At 42.0% G+C, this 18,060-nt stretch overlaps 1 protein-coding gene across 10 annotated transcripts in view; it reads right to left on the bottom strand.

The window, feature by feature from the left end:
* The window catches only part of RAB30 (RAB30, member RAS oncogene family), a 101,879-nt gene that overhangs the window by 47,193 nt on the left and 36,626 nt on the right, over window positions 1–18,060 (bottom strand). For 5 of the 10 annotated variants that reach the window (XR_008615373.1, XR_008615372.1, XR_008615371.1 and 2 more), the window contains exon 2: window positions 1,786–1,836. The exons of 1 other annotated variant lie outside the window; for it this stretch is intronic. The gene's annotated coding sequence lies outside the window, so the exon portion shown is untranslated. Of the gene's footprint in view, window positions 1–1,785; window positions 1,837–5,371; window positions 5,481–5,572; window positions 5,785–7,553; window positions 7,601–18,060 lie in introns of all 10 variants that reach the window. 4 more of the 10 variants (XM_028500998.2, XM_055078702.1, XM_055078703.1 and 1 more) reach the window with 3 other exon arrangements.

Here is an 18,060-nt window from a genome sequence, read left to right as displayed (position 1 = left end):
GAGATATGGGGACATATGTATACGTATAGCTGATTCACTTTGTTATAAAGCAGAAACTAACACACCATTGTAAAGCAATTATACTCCAATAAAGATGTTAAAAAAAACAGGGCCCCTCAATACAAACTGAGTATTCACCTCTTACATGCGTATCTAGCAAAGCCTCTGCCTTCTGTTGCAAGGTTGGGGGAAAGCTGCTGGGCTGACTGAGACATGAGATGCCACCGCTAACACAGCAAACCTCACTCAGATACTCCCCACTTCAAGGAAGAATGTCACGCTGCATTCTTTGCTTTAGAGGCTTTTAGACACTAACCCCTGGACAAGATGCAATGCGACTCCACTACATTTCCAAAGAACGAATCTGACCATGTCATTCCCACACTTCAGTCTCCTCAGGGCTCCCGGCTGCCTAAACAAGCCCTCTGTGAGAGGAAGGACGGGACCCTGGTGAAGAGGGCGAACATAGGAGCCAAACTGCCTGAGTCTGAGTCCTGCCTCTGTCCTTCATGAGTTGGGTGACCTTGGGCAAGTTCCCTATCCTCTTTTTTTTTTTTTAATTTATTTATTTATTTTTGGCTGTGTTGGGTCTTCGTTTTTGTTCGAGGGCTTTCTCTAGTTGTGGCAAGCGGGGGCCACTCTTCATCGCGGTGCGCGGGCCTCTCACTATCACGGCCTCTCTTGTTGCGGAGCACAGGCTCCAGACGCGCAGGCTCAGTAATTGTGGCTCACGGGCTTGGTTGCTCCGCGGATCTTCCCGGACGGGGGCATGAACCCGCGTCCCCTGCACTGGCAGGCAGATTCTCAACCACTGCGCCACCAGGGAAGTACCCTATCCTCTTGGTGCCTACATTTCTTTATTTGTAAATAGGGATAATACCTATACCTACCTCATAGGGTTACTGTATGGATGAAAAGAATACATACAACAAAGCACAAAGAAGACAGCCTGGCATACAGGAAGGACCCAATAAATCTTAGGTGTTGCTCTTATTATTGTCACTGTTGGAGAAAGTTCAAATTCCCTAGCAGGGCGTACAGAGCCACCCATGACCCAGCCCCTGCTCATATCTCTGGCTGCATTTCTCGTGACCTTTGAGTTACCATCATCACGATGATCACATAGCCATGCCCAGCTCCCAGAGTGTGGCCCCCAAGGCAGTTTCATCCACAACTTTACTCACATGGGGCCATTCTCTCCTTGTTGCTGGCAAGCAACCACATAGCTCTGGAACTTTCCTCCCCTCTCCCTCCATGTGAATTAGCCGCTCTCTCCTTTACGCCTCCACTGTGTTCTATGGAGGCTCTCTTCATTGATACTTTATTATCCTCATTGGTTTAGGTATCCTGCTTCCCCCACTAGACCTTAAGGACAGAGGCCCTTATGAATTCCTATCTGTATCCCCATTGCTTGGCACTCAGTAGATCCTGAATAAATATTTATTAAATAAATGCAAAAGAAATATTGATCAGAACATGCAAAAGCTAGGAATACTTTTCAGAGAACCTAAACACCAGGATGAGGAAAGCAAACCCCAAAACACTTTGATCCTAAGGAGAGTTAATTGGCAAAGATCATATAACCAAAGAAAAGAAAATGATAATTTCCCAGGGGAAAGCCAAACCTTGTTATAATGAAGTGTCTCTGTGTGTACTGGAGGAGGGGGAGGGAGAAGTGACATTAATAATGGTTCTAAACTAACTGATGTTGACTAGTCATTGAACAGCACTTTTTAAACCTTTTCTTTAGGGAAAAAAAAAAGCTGATTGGGAAGTATTTTTTACCTTGTTCAGAGTGCAGGTTATCTCAATATACAATATTGCAGGGGACCCAGACTGCAAGAAAAAGAGAGAGTTAATCTTTGCTCAACGTCTATAATGAGCTAGACACTTTAAAAATAATATAGTTTCTATTTATTAAGCAGAAGGTGCCAGACACAGAACCGTTCACTTTAGACGCATTATCAAATTTGATAACGCAAGTCCTCAACAACTCTGAGACATAAGTATTAGCCTCTGCATTCTACGGATGAGATAAACATATTCACTCATTCCATACACTTGTAGTGAGCACGTACTATGTGCAAGTCACTGACCCAGGAGCAGAGGATACAGTGATGAACAGGCAGACAAGTTCCCCCGCCACACACCTTCATAGAGTATACATTCTAGCTGGGCAGAAGAGAGAGCAATGAATGAATGCGGAAATGAGCACATACATAAATAAACAAGAAAAATACCAGATAGTAGCAAGCGCTAATAGTGAATAAAAGTTAAAGGAAGGGACAGAGTGTACCCAGACAGCAATTTTAGAGTGAGTTGTCAGAGAAAGCCTCTCTGAGGCGGCTCTATTTAAGATGAGATTTGAATAAGAAAAAGACAAGCACATGAAGACTGGAAGAGCATTTTAGGCTGAAGGAATAACTATGCAAAGTGCACTAAAACAAGAATGGACTTGGCATGTGCTAGGAGCCAAAAATAGAACAATGAGGCTGGGTGCATGGTCAAGGAGAAGAGGGCTGAGATTGACATGGGACAGGTCACATAGTGCTTGGTCAGCCAGGACAAGGAGTTTAGATTTCATTCTGAGTGCAACAGGAGGCCACCTGGAGGGAGAGGGGTGGTTAGGAATGTGACATAAACCAATTAACAATTTTCAAAGATTCCTCTGGTCCCTGCAACGGAGGGTATTGGGGTATAGATACCGGTTGAAGCAGGGCAACTAGTTAGGAGGTTACTGCAAGTAGTCTAGGTGAGAGATGATGTGGCTTGGACTAGGGTGCTGGTAATGAAGATGGAGGGAAGGAGATAAATTTGGGAATGTTTCTAAAGATAGAGAAGACAGAACTTGCTGAAGGATTGGATGATGATGGTGAAGAAAGAAAGAAATAAAAAGTAATGCCTAGCTATTTTGGCTTGAACACTTGGGGGGAATACTAGCACCACTTACTGAGGTGGGGAAGATTGAAAGAAGAACAAGTTTAGGGTAGAGACTAAATCAAGAGTTCTCTTCCAGCCACGTTAAATTTGCAATGTCTCTTAGAGATCTACCTGGACATGAATCTGGAGTTCCAGAAAAAGTTTGAGGATGAAGCTACAGATTTGAGGGTCATTAGCAAATGGATGTTAGGGAAAGCCATTGGATTAGAAGAGGACATCTGTGGAGGGTGAATAAATAGAGAAGAGAAGGGGGCCATTTCAGAACACGGGGCACATCTCCATTTAGAGGCTGAGGAGAGAAGGAGACTTAAGGGGAGTCCAGAGTGGTAGGAAGAGACCCAGGAAAGTACAGTGTCAAAGAAAACAGAGATCTGCTTTGTCACATGCTGCTGAGAGAATAAGTAAGACTAAAACAAAGCAGTGGCCTTCGACTTGGCAACATCAAGGTCACTGGCAGACACAGACAGGAATAGTCCCTGTGGAATGATGAGAAGAGATTAGAGTCAGGGGAAGCAGTCACCGCCAAAACAATGGACAACTTTTAAGTTTTACTGAGAAAGGGAACAAAGAAACTAGAAGATAGCTACGGGGGTCGGGGGGCGGTATAAAGTCAACAGTATTAAATAATGAATTTATTTTGTAACATTTGAGAGACAAAATTAGAAAACATTTTGGATTTTTTGGGGGGAGGGATTGTTTTCAGGCAAGAAATACTAGAGAATGCTTATTTGCTATTGAGAATTACCCTGTGATGAGGGTAAATTTCATGGTGGCAGAGAGAGGGGGCATAATTAGAAGATCAAGGATCTACAAGACTTGGTCTTAACACAGTTAATAATGTGCCCAAGGCAAAAGAAATGGTAGGCAGGAAGATGGGATACTAATCCAGGTCTGTTTTGACTCATACATGCATCCTTTCTCCACCGCACCAATGACTGTAATCTAATAGAGCAGCATTTGCAAAAGATCACAACTCCAGGCTCTGAAGATAATCAGAACAGAGTTAGAAGGGATCTTAAGAGAACCTGGGAGAGCTAACACAAACACACCACTTCTTGTATGTAACCAAGCTCTGTTCATCATACAGAATTCTATTACTGAATTTTCACTCAAATGTCATTCATGAGTGCACATCTAGCTGTAGTCCTACTAGCGGCAGAACCCTCCAACATTGCCCTTTAATGTAAAGAGTGGGTTTGAGGAGGGGAAGGGGACACTGAGATAAATCACAGAGCAGAGTAAGGGGGAACACTGCAGGGAATAAACTCTCTACTGACTGTAATAAGGTAGTTAAAAATACTTTTAGAAGGTTAGTTGTGTATTTATATTCAGCAAAGTGAAGACGGAAATCATTATATGATCGTTTTGTTTCTTTCCTATTTACATAGCGACCTCAGGAAGCAAGTGACTATGGCTGTGCCAGGAAGTGGCCTCTTGTCATCTGTTTCCCATGCCCACTCCTGCTGTACCACATGGGCACAGCACCACCCCTTCAAACGCATCTTTCTCTCACCTGGTTTCTTACTATCTGTTCTAGTTTACTTCTTCCTTCAGAGCAACATACATGCCATCTCCCCCATGACGTCCTCCCTGATTTCTCCCTCTCTGAAACTTTATAGCACTAAGTACTAGTACCATGTAAATTTAGCTCTTGCTCATATTAAGCCTTTTTTTGTTTGTTTGTTTTTTTGTGGGGAGAGGAACAGAGAAAGGTTTACTGCAAGGTCCAAGCAAGGAGAACGGGTGGCTCACGCTCAAAAGACTCAAACTCCTTGATCACATTAAGTCTTAAAACTGTTCTCTGAGTCAAATATCAGAATGAGAGTACTTTTCAGTAGGAAATTCAATGCAATTGTTGGCCACTGTTACTTTGAACGGAAAGATCCAGATTTGAGTTGAAATTGTGGCTCTCTTCCACTTCTGATACACTGAGTGATCTTGGGCAAGTCACTTTCTGAGCCTCAGTTCCCCCACCTAGAAAAGAGGAATACTACTACCTACCACCCAGCACCTGGGAAGGTATCCAAAATGTGCTGGACAGCCCACTCTTCTGCTAAAAACCCTATGATGGCTTTCCATGGTTTTCAAAATCAAGTCCCAAACCCTTCAACCTGTTAATTACATCCTATCAACTTCTCCAACCTTATTTCTCACCTACCTCACATCCCGTACTCTAGTAACAATGAATTCCTCATGATATTTCTCACCCCCATGCTTTTGTTTTTTTGGTCCCTGCTGTCCCTGCACTCTTAACCCACCTTGCTCAGGCATCGCTCTCCTCCTGGGAGCCTTCCTGGATTTGTCAGCTTCCACCCTTTCCCCACATACACAGGTTAGGTTCTTCCATTTGGTTCTCCCATGTGACTCTGACCACACCTTAATCTCTGTAGTTCCCCACTGTTTATAATTATTTATTTACAGGCCCACCTACTCCATAAAACAAGGGTTCCTTGGGGAAAAGGACTGGGCTTTATTCATCTTTGTATCCCCAGCACAGGCACTGACTTCTGCTTCACCTTTTTGATGTTCCATTTCTGCATCTAGGAAACAGAAACAATTTCACCTACTTGAAAGGTCAGGATTAAGTTTAAATATTCAAAGTTTACTGCAGGGTGTCAGGCACACAACTGACCTTCAGTACATTTGATTTATATTCTCAGCATCTCCAGATTTTTCTCTTTTTCTGTTCTTCATGCCCAGGCTCTTACACTGGCCCTGTGCCTTCGCTGTGAGCCCTCTCTTTGATCCATAGCCCTGGTTCCTACTCCTGACAGTGCCCTTTGAACTCTGCGGATGACTCAGTTAAGGCACTAAAGCCGGACTGCAACCATCTCTTGAGTACCTCTGTGCAAGACAATGTCCCAGATGCAGTGAAATTGATACAACATGTACAAGGAATTTATGACCTACTAGGGGGTAGAGAAGAGGTAGGGAGACAATTACACAAATGAAGCCCGGGCAATTCAAAGAAGGAAAAGTTTATATATCTCTAGGGGAAGATGGGAAGGCTTTAGAGGAAGTGGCATTTCAAGTGGACCTCAAAGGATAAACTTAAGTTGAGGGGCTGTTTCTAGAGTTATATGTGTTCCATGAAACACGTTACTAAAATGCTCTTGGCCCCTCAGATGAAAAGTAAACTAAACTTAGGAAATGCTGCCTACTGCATACCCCTCTAGGAGATTCACAATACACAGCAGCAAGGCTCTGGGAGGTCTTGAAGGGACCCTATTTAACTTTGTTTAATGTAGCATCCCATATTTGTTTGGCCACTAGTTCTCCATTTCTTCCCCCACCCCCCCACCTCCCCACCCCCACCCCCCCACCCCCGCCTCCCCCGGAAGATATTTATAGCATCTTGAGGATCATACTAAGAAACAAGTTAAATGTTACCCTTTCAAAGTTATATATTTGCATTTTAACAGGACCTCTCCAAAATAATATCTTAACACCATATTTCTTTAACAACATCATCAGCAATTTAAAAAATTCTCCTGGCATCATGTCCAAAAGGAAGAAGACCCTGCAGGGTTGAGTGAGCAGCTGAGACAGAATGAATTCCTTCCCTTCTCTAGTGAGAGGCAGAGTGTAGACTGCAAGCCTTTCAATCAAGGGAGGGAAAACGACCCCTCTTCCGAGTGAGTCCATTCCTTCTTTGGTAGGATGTTTACACCCTTACAGCCGCCCTCCCACCCTCTCCAACCTGCTGACTGGGTAGAAAAACACCAGACTTGAAAGCAAAGGGAACAATGTTGCATAACAACAAGCCGACAAGGCATGTTTTGCTCCTAAATATTTATCAAACAGTCATGACCTGTAAGAGGCAAGAAGAAAAGGGGCATTGTCTGCTTGCCTGTCCCCACCCTGGAAGCATGGTGCTCAATTACCCAGTCTGGGGGTTAACAAATGTTTACTGGGGTATAATTGCTTCACAATGGTGTGTTAGTTTCTGCTTTACAACAAAGTGGATCAGTTATACATACACATATGTTCCCATATCTCCTCCCTCTTGCGTCTCCCTCCCTCCCACCCTCCCTATCCCACCCCTCTAGGTGGTCACAAAGCACCGAGCTGATCTCCCTGTGCTATGCGGCTGCTTCCCACTAGCTATCCACCCTACGTTTGGTAGTGTATATATGTCCATGCCACTCTCTCACTTCGTCACAGCTTACCCTTCCTCCTTCCCATATCCTCAAGTCCATGCTCTAGTAGATCTGTGTCTTTATTCTCGTCCTACCCCTAGGCTCTTCATGACATTTTTTTTTTCTTAGATTCCATATATATGTGTTAGCATGCAGCCAGGGCTGAGAACTACTGCTATCATTGGTCTTAGCTAAAGCAAAAAAAAAAAAAAAAAAATGTTTACTGGGAGCAAGGCACTGTGCTCATGGTACAGAGAAAAACAAGACATAGTCCTAGTCACAAGTCCTGCTTCCCAGACCAACAGGGAAGATAGGTAAAAACCACTGCAATGCAGCACGCAGAGCTCAGGCAAACAGTGCTAGAATCAGAGGTAAGGACAAAATGCCAGCAAGGCATAAATGCAGGGACTCCTTAACTTTGCCTTGGCATAAGGTCAGAAGAGAGGCGTGTTAAAACAAGGACATTCCTCTTACTTCTCAGAAGATCGGAAAGGAGTTTTCCAGGCAAATAAATCAATCATCTGTAAATAAATAAAAGAGGGTTCTAGGTTTGAGTAGAATAGGGATGGACATAGCAAAACTGAAAAAAGAAAAAAAAAAGTAGCCCATCTTCCTGAGAAGGGGGCACACTGAACAGATGCATCTAATTTCACTGACCCCAGCTTTTTTTCTTAATAACAAAACCATTCAGGCCAGGGAGACAGGAGAGATGATGGTGTCAAATTTGGGAAGCCTGGGAAACAGATGAATAAGTAGTTAACAGACTTAGCAGACTCAAGAAATCTGAATCCTAAACCAGATGCAAGGAAAGCTGAGAATTTGGCTGATTTAAACCACAGAATCTTTACCAGGCCCAGGACTGGCGGTACCAGGTATCCCTAGAGCAGGCGTATAGGATGCTTAAATAGAGACCACAGTGAAAGCTGCCTGAAAAGAAGTTAGAGCCCCAGACACCACCTCCAACTCCCACCCCCGCCGACTGAGGAAATTCTGGAGGCTCAGTCTCTAGAAAGCATAAAACAGAAATGTCTAGTATGTGCTTTAAAATAATCTGAGGAAGGGGATGGGGGATACAGATGAAAGGAAAATGTTCATGAAGCGATCATTTTTGAACCTGGGTAATAAGAACATAGGGGATTATTGCACTATCCTCTCAACTTTTTGTAAATCTTTGAAATTTCCCATAATAAAAAGTAAGAGTGTTTCTGGCCCAGGAATACCCAGCACAGTTGAAGGTGAACAGAAAAAGACAGGGCGCTGTGTCTACTGAAGGTGAACTGTAACAGGTTTTCATATGCCCTCTCCTCTTGACTGCCAGAACGTTGTCAAGTGGACCACACTCTGCTAGGAGGATGGAAGAGTCCTCCCGGGTGAACAGAACCAAGGGAAAACCTGAAGATGCTGTCCCAGGGGCTCCCAGCAAACAGCCCACCCAGATCAAGCTACAGGGAGGCCCAGAGATAATGATCTCCATCCTATATTCGGTTTCTTGAAAGCTTTTTTTTTTTTTAAATACAGCAGGTTCTTATTAGTTATCCATTTTATACATATTAGTGTATAAATGTCAATCCCAATCTCCCAATTCATCACACCACTGAAAGCTTTTTTTTTGAGAGTTTTATTAAGATATAACTCACAACTCAATTCACCCTTTTAAAAAGTGTACAATTTAATGGTGTTTAGTACATTCACAGTTGTATAACCATCACCACTGGGGTGGTTTATTAAGCTATAATATTAAGCTTTATTAACATGTAATTTACATACTCAATTCAGATTTTTAAAGTGTACAATTCAGCGGTGTTTAGTATATTCAGAGTTGTACAACCATCACCACAATCGATTTTAGAACATTTTCATCACCGCAAAGAAAATCCTATAACATTAGCAGTCACCCCACTCTCCAGCCTCAGGCAACTAACTAATCTATTTTCTGTCTCTATGGATTTGCCTATTCTGGACATTTCGTATAAATGAAATCATACACTACGTGGTATTTTGTGAGTGGCTTCTTTGACTTACCAAAATGTCAAGGTCTTAACAGCTTTTTTTATCCAACCGCCCTGCCCTTAATTAGAAGCAACACAACCAAGGATCACATTCAGAGTGACATATTGGGGAAGTCTCTAATGAAGATACAGACCACAGCAAACACATAAAAGCAACTTGAAGGAAACAGCTACTATGTGGAGAGGAGTGGGGTTTGGGGCAGGGAATACCATTAATATTCTCACAAAAATGAAATAAAACTGTACCCATGAAACAAAAATAGAACACTATAAAAAAGACACACTAAGAGAACAACAACAACAAAAGAAAACTTTTAGAAATTGACAACTTAATAGCAGAAATTTTAAAAATTCAACAAAAAGATTGAAAGATAAAACTGAGGAAATCTCCTTGAGAGTAAAATCAAAAGATAAAGACATGGAAAACAGGAAAGAGAAGTTAGGAATATTCTAGAGGACCAGTACAGGGGGCCCAATATCTGAATAGGAGAATTTTCCAAGAACGAGAAAACAGAAAAAAGAAAAATTATAACAATATAGTAATTCTCAACAGCATCAATAAAAACAAGAAGACGATGAGCAATGCCTTTAAAATTCTGAAGAAAAATGATTTCCAACTTAGAATGAAATCTAAGAACCCAGTCAAACTATCGATCAAGTATGAGAATAGAACAAAGACATTTTCAGGTATATAAGATCTCAGAAATTCACATTCCATGAACCTTTTCTTAAGAAGCTTGTATAGGAGGTCCTTCACCAAGCTGTATAAAAGAAACAGTGGATCTAGTAGAGACAGGCAACAGAGGACCCCAAGAGGACCACATAAAGAAGTCAACCAGACTGGAGAAGTACAACTCAAAGGGCAGACATGTTGAAGACAGTTATCACCAACAACCCCACTGCCATTAAACCCTCTTTGCTATTGTTGACCTAAATATTTAAAATATATGATTATAAAATTTTCAAACGTACTCAAAAGTAAGCCCCTGATACCCATCACCCAGATTCAACAATTATGAACATTTTGGCCTATTAATTAATCTATCCTCTTTTTGTCTACTTTTTTCTTTGTTTAAATATTTTAAAACAAATTCCACAGCATAGCATTTCACCTCTGCATACTTCAGAATCCATCTCTACATTACCATTTTCTAACACCACATTACTATTATCGTGCCTAGAAAAATTAATGATAATTCCTTTTTATCAGTCTATAACAAAATTTCCCCACCATCTCAAAAATGCCTTTTTATACTTAGGCTGTTGTGGGCTGAACTGTATCCACCCTTCCCCCCCAAAAATTTATATGTTGAATCCCTATGTGCTGGTATATATATAGTCAGAATGTGACTATAATTGGAGATAGGGGTTTTAAAAAGGTAACTAAGTTAAAATAAGGCCTTTAGGGTGGGCCCTAATCTAACCTGACTGATATCCTTATAAGAAGAAAGGAGATCAGTGGAAAAGAATATGAAAAAGTACATATATATGTATAACTGACTCACTTAGCTATATAGCAGAAATTAACAACATTGCAAAACAACTATACCTCAATAAAATAAATTTTAAAAAAAGAAGAAGAAGAAAGGATATTACAAAATACAGAGAGACACCAGGGCCACCTGTGTGCAGAGGCATGACCATGTGAAGAGGCAGGAAGAGGGTAGCCATCTGCCAGCCACGGAGAGAGGGCTCAGAGGAAACTAACCCTGCCAGCACCTTGATCTTGGGCATCCAGCTGCCAGAACACTGAGAAAATAAATTTCTGTTGTTTAAGCTACCCAGTCTGTGATATTTTGTTATGACAGTTTTAACAAACTAATACACAGACTATCTGAATCAAAATAAGGTTCATGTGCTACATATGGCTACGATTCTTAAGTCACATTATTATTTTTTTCAGATTCTTAAGTCACATTATTTTTTTTTTCATGCTGTTGACTTGTTGCAGAAGCCAAGTCAGTTGTCCAACACTCTAAATTCATCTGTTTGCTTCCTTAGAGTGTAATTTAATTTGTCACCCTTTCCCCTCTCTACTAAATCAAAGTTGGCACCATAAAAGAGTAAATCCTAAGAGTTCTCATCACAAGAAAAAAGAATTCTTTTTTTTTTTTTTTTTTTTTTTTTTTTGGCCACACCATGTGGCATGCAGGATCTCAGTTCCCTGACCAGGGATCAAACCCGCATCCCCTGCAGGGAAAGCACGGAGTCTTAACCACTGGACTGCCAGGGAAGTCCAAAAAATTCTTTTTCTATTTCTTTAGTGTTGTATCTATACGAGATTATGGATGTCCACAAAACTTATTATGATAATCACTTCATGGGATGAGTAAATCAAATCAGTATGCTGTATACATTAAACTTACAGAGTGCTGTATGTCAGTTACATCTCAATAAAATTGGAAGAAAAAAGAAATTTGCAGAAATGTAAACAAGGCATTCTATTTCTTTTTGTTTTGGCAAACTGAGTTTTTATTTACATTACCATATGATTCAATTTGTTATTGTTATTTTAAATTAGTAAATTTGAAAAAAGTTAGCTCTAGAGGCTTGATTGATTTAGGGGTCAACTTTTAGGTAAGAATATTCCATAGGTGGTACTGCATACTCTCTTTTTAATCTGACAAAAATGACAGGTAAACTTGGTCCAGACTCTTTCTGGCACTATTGACCTTGACCATATGCTAATGAAGCATCTGCTCATTCCCTCCATGCTGTCCATCTGGATTAGCTGAGGGCATTCACTTCATCCCACAGAAGAGATGGCCTGCTTTGGCCTACTTGCTGAGAGCTGGAGGTAGGCCACAAAGAATGCAGAAGTAGAAAAGACATAGCAGTCCATTCTCCGTGCCCATATCCTACCAGATGTCCAGTGTCTGGCCCACACTGAGCCCCGCCAGATGCCCCAGGAGTGGTGAGCCTTGTATTTCCAAGGATTCACTCACAGCCTTGCCCTCTGACTTCCCCATCAGGATCCTTTGTAACCCCCAGGGAAGCTACCACCAGACTATGAACCTGAGTCCAGTTCGGTTTATTTTTAGATCTAATAGTGGCAATGTTGCCCTTTTTCAACGGGTTTGTTAGATTTGCCCTCGATCCTTTGTTTTAAAAAAAACTAAACAATGTATAGTTTAGTAATACAAACATGGGTGGTTAAACTATAAAGAAAAGGGAATGCTCAACACAAGAGTCAGGATAACCATTGCCTTGATAAGAAAAAAAAAAAAAATTAAAAAAAAAGCGGGGGGGAGATGGGATTTTAGGATAGAGGGTGCACAAGCAGTTTCTAAGGAATCAGTAATGTTCAATTTGATAAATTAGATGGTGGATACACAATTTTCACCTTATTGTTCTTTACTTGTAAATATATATTTAAAGCATTCTTTGGTACGTATGATAGTTTTCATATGAATTACTTTTTTGTGAGCAGTCCACTGTGGCTAGAATATAGGATTTGAAGAGTGAAAGGAGAAAAGACTGGAAATGGAGTTAACTCTGAAGGCAAATGGGAGCCTCCGTGATGCTCTCTTGGGAGGATCATCAAGGACATGTATACCCAAGATCAATTAAAATGGCTTTCTCACAACCTATCCATCGAGAAGGATAGGAAAAAATTTTTTTTTCTTCTAAGTTACCTGAAGATGAAATATCCAACGTTGTAAGCCTCTCATGGGGAAACATCATATGGTTTTGATGTATTTTTCCAGTGAAAGGAGATTCAGCTTGCCCTAGGGAACACATTTGCCTCAAATTCTTAAAAGACGCAAAGCTGAGAGGGATACGGAACAAATGTTTTAGATGACAGAATTGGGATATATCTTGGTGAGCTGGAGTGACAGGTCAAATCTAGCCCAATTTATCTCAACATCTACCATTTACTGTGAACATATGATATGCCAAGAGTTTATCTCATTTAATCCTTACAACCCCACTGGGAAGCTGAGACCCAGGGAAGTCACTTGCCCAGGGTCACAGAGCAAGTCAACAGCAAAGTCATGATTTTGAACCTAGATTTTCAGATTCAAGTTTCAGTCTCAAGTGAAATTTCTTCAGCTACCACAAATTAACATTTAAAAACAGAATCTTCTTTACTCTAATACCGTCTGTCAGCCTCAGAGAAGTGACATCCAACCCCAATCCTTTGGGCATATGAGGGTATCAGCACCTTAGAAAAATGATTCAACCAGACTGATTTCATTCATTAAACATTTGGGGATCCTCTGACAGCTGCCAAGAAACCTTTATCTGCTCTCAAGAGCAAGTCTGTCATTAGGAGTAAGCTCTAAGAGGATTCTCTCTGCTACCAATTCCCAGCTCAGCTTTGTCTATCTCCACATCGGTACTTAAGAATCGGCAAAACTCAAGTTCTGCAGTTGTAGATGGGGGTCCCTTATCACAAAGACTGCTGAGCAAGACCCCTTAGCCAGCCTGTTCCCCACCTTCAATTTTCTCTCATCCTCAGGGCCACTGTGATTTGATGGGTGTGTGTAGCTGAGAGAACAGCACAACTGGCTCTATTGCAGAGTCATAGCCAATGACTATGGAGCAATCCCAAAAGACAGCCAGAGAATTTTAATGAAAACCAGAAAACTCCTGGCCACTAAGTCCAACTGCAGTCCAGGCCCACCAGCCCCTCCCCCTGCTGCTAGGAATCCCTGAGTCAGCTTCGCCCCAAATAGCAGGGAGGAAGATCCATTTTGTATTCAGCAATGCTTTCCACAGCAGCCACCTTCCAGGGTCATTTAGGTGAGAGGCAAGGCACACGCTAATTGCAACAGGACCAAGGGACCCTGAGAAGCACAGGGTGTGGCAGCAGCAGGTCTGAGCCAACAGATTATGAAACAGTCATTAAAAAAAAAAAAAAGCCTCTTTCCTTCTGCCAAAGCTGTCTGAACACAGCTGCATACGAGGCTAGTGAGGAATCTTAACAAGCTTAAAGGGACCGGATTTCAGATACTCAAGAACCAAAAGGGAGGAAATGAATATTTTGATCACTTACTACGTGTCAGGCGCTCTGGTCTCATTCCACCTTGACTATGAGGTGGGAATTATAAACTGCATCAAACGGATAAAGACCCTAACTCAGAGAAGTTAGACAGCTTGTCCAAGGCACACAGCTGGCAAGTGGAGAACCAAGACTCAAAGTTCAATATGGGTGAGGCTTATCATAAATAAACTCAAAATCCTGACCTGTCCTGTTTAATTAAAAAAATTATGTGCCTGGAAGTAAGCTTTCTGTACACCCTATATCATCTACTCCTCACAGCAACCATTCAAGATAGTTGTCATTATTATCCCCATTTTCGATGAGAAAACTAAGGCTAGATGCTAAGTAACTTGGCCAAGGTCATGACACCACCAGGATTTGAACCCAGGTCTAATTCTAGAGCCCACCCCCATGTGAAACCATTCACCCTACAGCCTACAGATGGGAATCACAGAGGCCAATCATGCCAAGCAAGCAAGTTGCATAGAGACTTCTGCCAGCTTCTCAGCAGGTAATTCACATTCTGGGGTTACCTTTCAATTCCTCCAAGCAATCCACAGACTCATGGCTCTGGGAAGGCTGACAGGGTTGTTTCCCATGGGCTCTGTTGACACTGCAAGTATGAAGGAGGAGGCCACCACCGTGACGGTGTAGCCTGTGATACCTGTGCATGTAGAAGCCGACAGCTCCTTTCTGCAGGCTCTGCTCCATAAGCCCACACACCTCACAGCAACCCCCCTCCCTCTCCCATCAATAGCTCACAGGCCTATTTCGTATTCCTAACAGGAGACCATGTACCTTCTCTTAGAGCAACTGTGATTTCCCAAGGGAGACTACTGTCTAGACAGAGCATCCCAATCCATCCTGGCAAGAGATGGGCCACACAATGTCATGTTTGCTCATTGAGTTTTTTGGGAGTCTGTGTTCAGCAGCCCAGTGAAGGCCCTGGGCTTGGCACCTCTGAGTTATCTGACCGAGCAACACTCTGTAGCACAGCCGATATGCAGGGTTGGAACTGTCTTCCCAGGCAGGCAAGTGTTACCTGAGGGAAGTCACAGGCATCTTACACCCAGGCTACGGGTCACGCACACACAGGCACACCATACAAACAGTTCCATTAATCAGGCTGAAACTTGATAGAACTCTTCTCCACATGTTTAGAATCAAGCACCAGGCTTGGAGGAGGACTGAACCCTTAATACTGCCAGGTGCTGTGGCAGGTACCTTCACAGCCGCTATCTTAATTAATCTTCATAACATGCTGTGAGGTACATAAGACGGCTATTGTACAGATGAGGCACCTGAAGCCCAGAGAGGTAACATAATTTGCCAAAAGTCACACAGAAAGTGGCAAAGCTCAGATTCAAATGCGTTTTTAATAGGACTCCAACATTCAATCATGAGGCTATGCATTTATTCCTCAGATATCTATTGAGCACCTTCTCTGGGAAGCTATTGTGCCACTTGTAGAAGATCCGACTGCTAACGTGTGATGTAGGTCCAGTTACCCAAGAACTCAACGTTCTCAGGAGGAGATAAGACAAGGCGATCTGAAAGAGAGGTGCAGGTGATGAGATTAGGACCTCAACTGGGTGATCAGGGCAGGCTGCTCTGAAGAAGTGGCAGTTTAGCTGAGATCTGAAAGATGAGAAGGAGCTGGGCATTTGCAAAACTAGAAGAAGAGTGAGGGCAGAAGGGATATGCTAGAAGGGCAAGTAGAAGAAGGCTTGGGACGTCTGAAGAACATAAAGGACACCAGGGACCAAGGCTGAGTGAGCAACAGGCAAGAAAGAACATGTGAGATAAGGCAGGGCCTTGCTGACCACAGAAGAGAGTTTGGATTTTGTCAGGAGGTCCATGGGAAATCAAAGAAGAGCTGTAATTAAAGCAGTGACACGATCTGATCTGTGCTTTAAAGAGATGATTCTGGCTGCTGTGTGGAGGAGAGAGAGCAGGGAGGGGGCAAGAGTTAGGAATCAGGGGAGAGATGATGGTGGCTTGGCCCAGGATGATGGCAGTAGAGGTGGGTTTTATATTTGGAGATAGGTCTGAACAGACTCGATGATGAACTGTATGAGAGTGGGGAAGGAAACAAACTCCTGGGTTTCTAGGTTGAACAACTGAGTAGATGGAAGTACCATGTATTATGAGAAAGACTAGAGAAAAAGCAAAATGCTCATGAGATGGCATGCTTTTTATTCTTATCACATCAAGAAGAAAAAAAAAAGTAGACCCAGTTGTTGGTTCAGGGAAAGCTGTGAATTAGAGGCTTGAAGCTACTTAATGGTGAAGAAAAGGTGTTGGGGGTGAAAATGGAGAATAAATGCCTTAGGAAACAGGGATTCCACTTACTTCATGGGCCATCCAGCACTGCCACACCAGGACCAACGGATGGACGGGAGATTTAGGAACAGAATTCAGTTATGTATAAGGAAGGGCTGTCTCATGGTCAGAGCTGTGGGAAGTGGAATGAGGTGCCCTGGGGTGATGAAGACTTCCCTGTCACTGGAAGAGTTAAAGAATAAACCAGATGACCCCTTGGCTAGATGGTTAGAGAATTCAATAATTGGGTGGGCAAACCCTTCGAAACCTAAAATCCTTCTAAACCCTACAATTCTATGGTTTTACGATAAAATGTTATTAATCTGACCTTCAGGACTGGAGTTTGCCCAACAGCGCAGAGCTCTCCTACCCTCTAGAAGGTAAATGAGAACAATATTAGCTTATTCCATTCACTGTAAAGTGACTCCTAGTTTACTTCTAAGTGTCATATAAGATGATGAAAGGCTTTTTGTATAAGCAAAAGGTACAAGCTATGGAATCAGATATCCTAGATCTGCAATTTATTAATTCTGTGACATCTGGCAACATATTTAAATCCTCTAAGTTTCAGTTTCTCTCTTTGAACAATGAGAAAAACAATACCTAATTTAGGATGTTTGTTGTATGGAACCAAGTCCAGCATCTGACACATTATAGTGAGAATAATAATGATAACCAATATTTATTGAGCTATTACTACATGCTAGGCATATGCTGTGTGTTCTCAGTGCATTTTTTCCATCTAATCCTTACAACAATCCAGAAGGTAGGCACTTATTATCCCTGTATTAAAAATTAGAAAACAGACTCTAGAGCTTAAATAACTTATCCAAGAGTCATATAGCTAGTAATTATTCAAATTAGGAAAAAACAAGCAAATAAACAAACTTCAATAAAGGTTGAAAGAAAAAGACAAAGAAGCCATATTTCAATAATTTGAAAAAAAGTAACTTACTGTTAACTTTCACAAATGATTCAATCCATTTAGTAAATATTTTTGAACATATAAATGAATAATTGAATGAATAAATGATTCCAACAAACATTTATTGATTTCCTACCAGGCACAGCATCAAGAAACTAAGGTTATAGAGACTTTACATCGATTTAATTGAGAATTTGCCTTTAGAACCACAATCTTCAAACTGCAGGTAACTATGACCCATAGTCCATGAAAAAAAGGTACTAAGAAATGTCATTCTCATACAGACCAAAAGAAGCTGGAACTACTGTTGTTCTAAGGTCAAAACTGTTAGAGGGACACTCAGAGCAGGAGGCAGATGACCAAGAGCACACAATAAATGGAAGCTGAGGAAAGAGAAAGTCTCAAAGAAAAGATGAGTAAGACTTCCAAAGGAAGCAGAAATCTAAGAGAACAAAGGCTAACTTAGTAACTCAGAGTTTGCTGAGGAACTTCACTAGAATGGTGAGGAAAGAAACCAGGTCGCATAAGGCGTTTGGATGAATGGGTTAAAGAGGAAGAGGAGGCAATCTTTTAAGAAGTTTGGGGATAAAAAGGAGAGGGAGGGCTTCCCTGGTGGCGCAGTGGTTGAGAGTCCACCTGCCGATGTAGGGGACACGGGTTCGTGCCCCAGTCCGGGAGGATCCCACATGCCGTGGAGCGGCTAGGCCCGTGAGCCATGGCCATGGCCATGGCCATGGC

The sequence above is a fragment of the Physeter macrocephalus genome, chromosome 16 (genome assembly GCF_002837175.3).
Source record: "Physeter macrocephalus isolate SW-GA chromosome 16, ASM283717v5, whole genome shotgun sequence".
Taxonomy (NCBI): domain Eukaryota; kingdom Metazoa; phylum Chordata; class Mammalia; order Artiodactyla; family Physeteridae; genus Physeter; species Physeter macrocephalus.
This window is presented reverse-complemented; position numbering and strand designations above follow the sequence as displayed.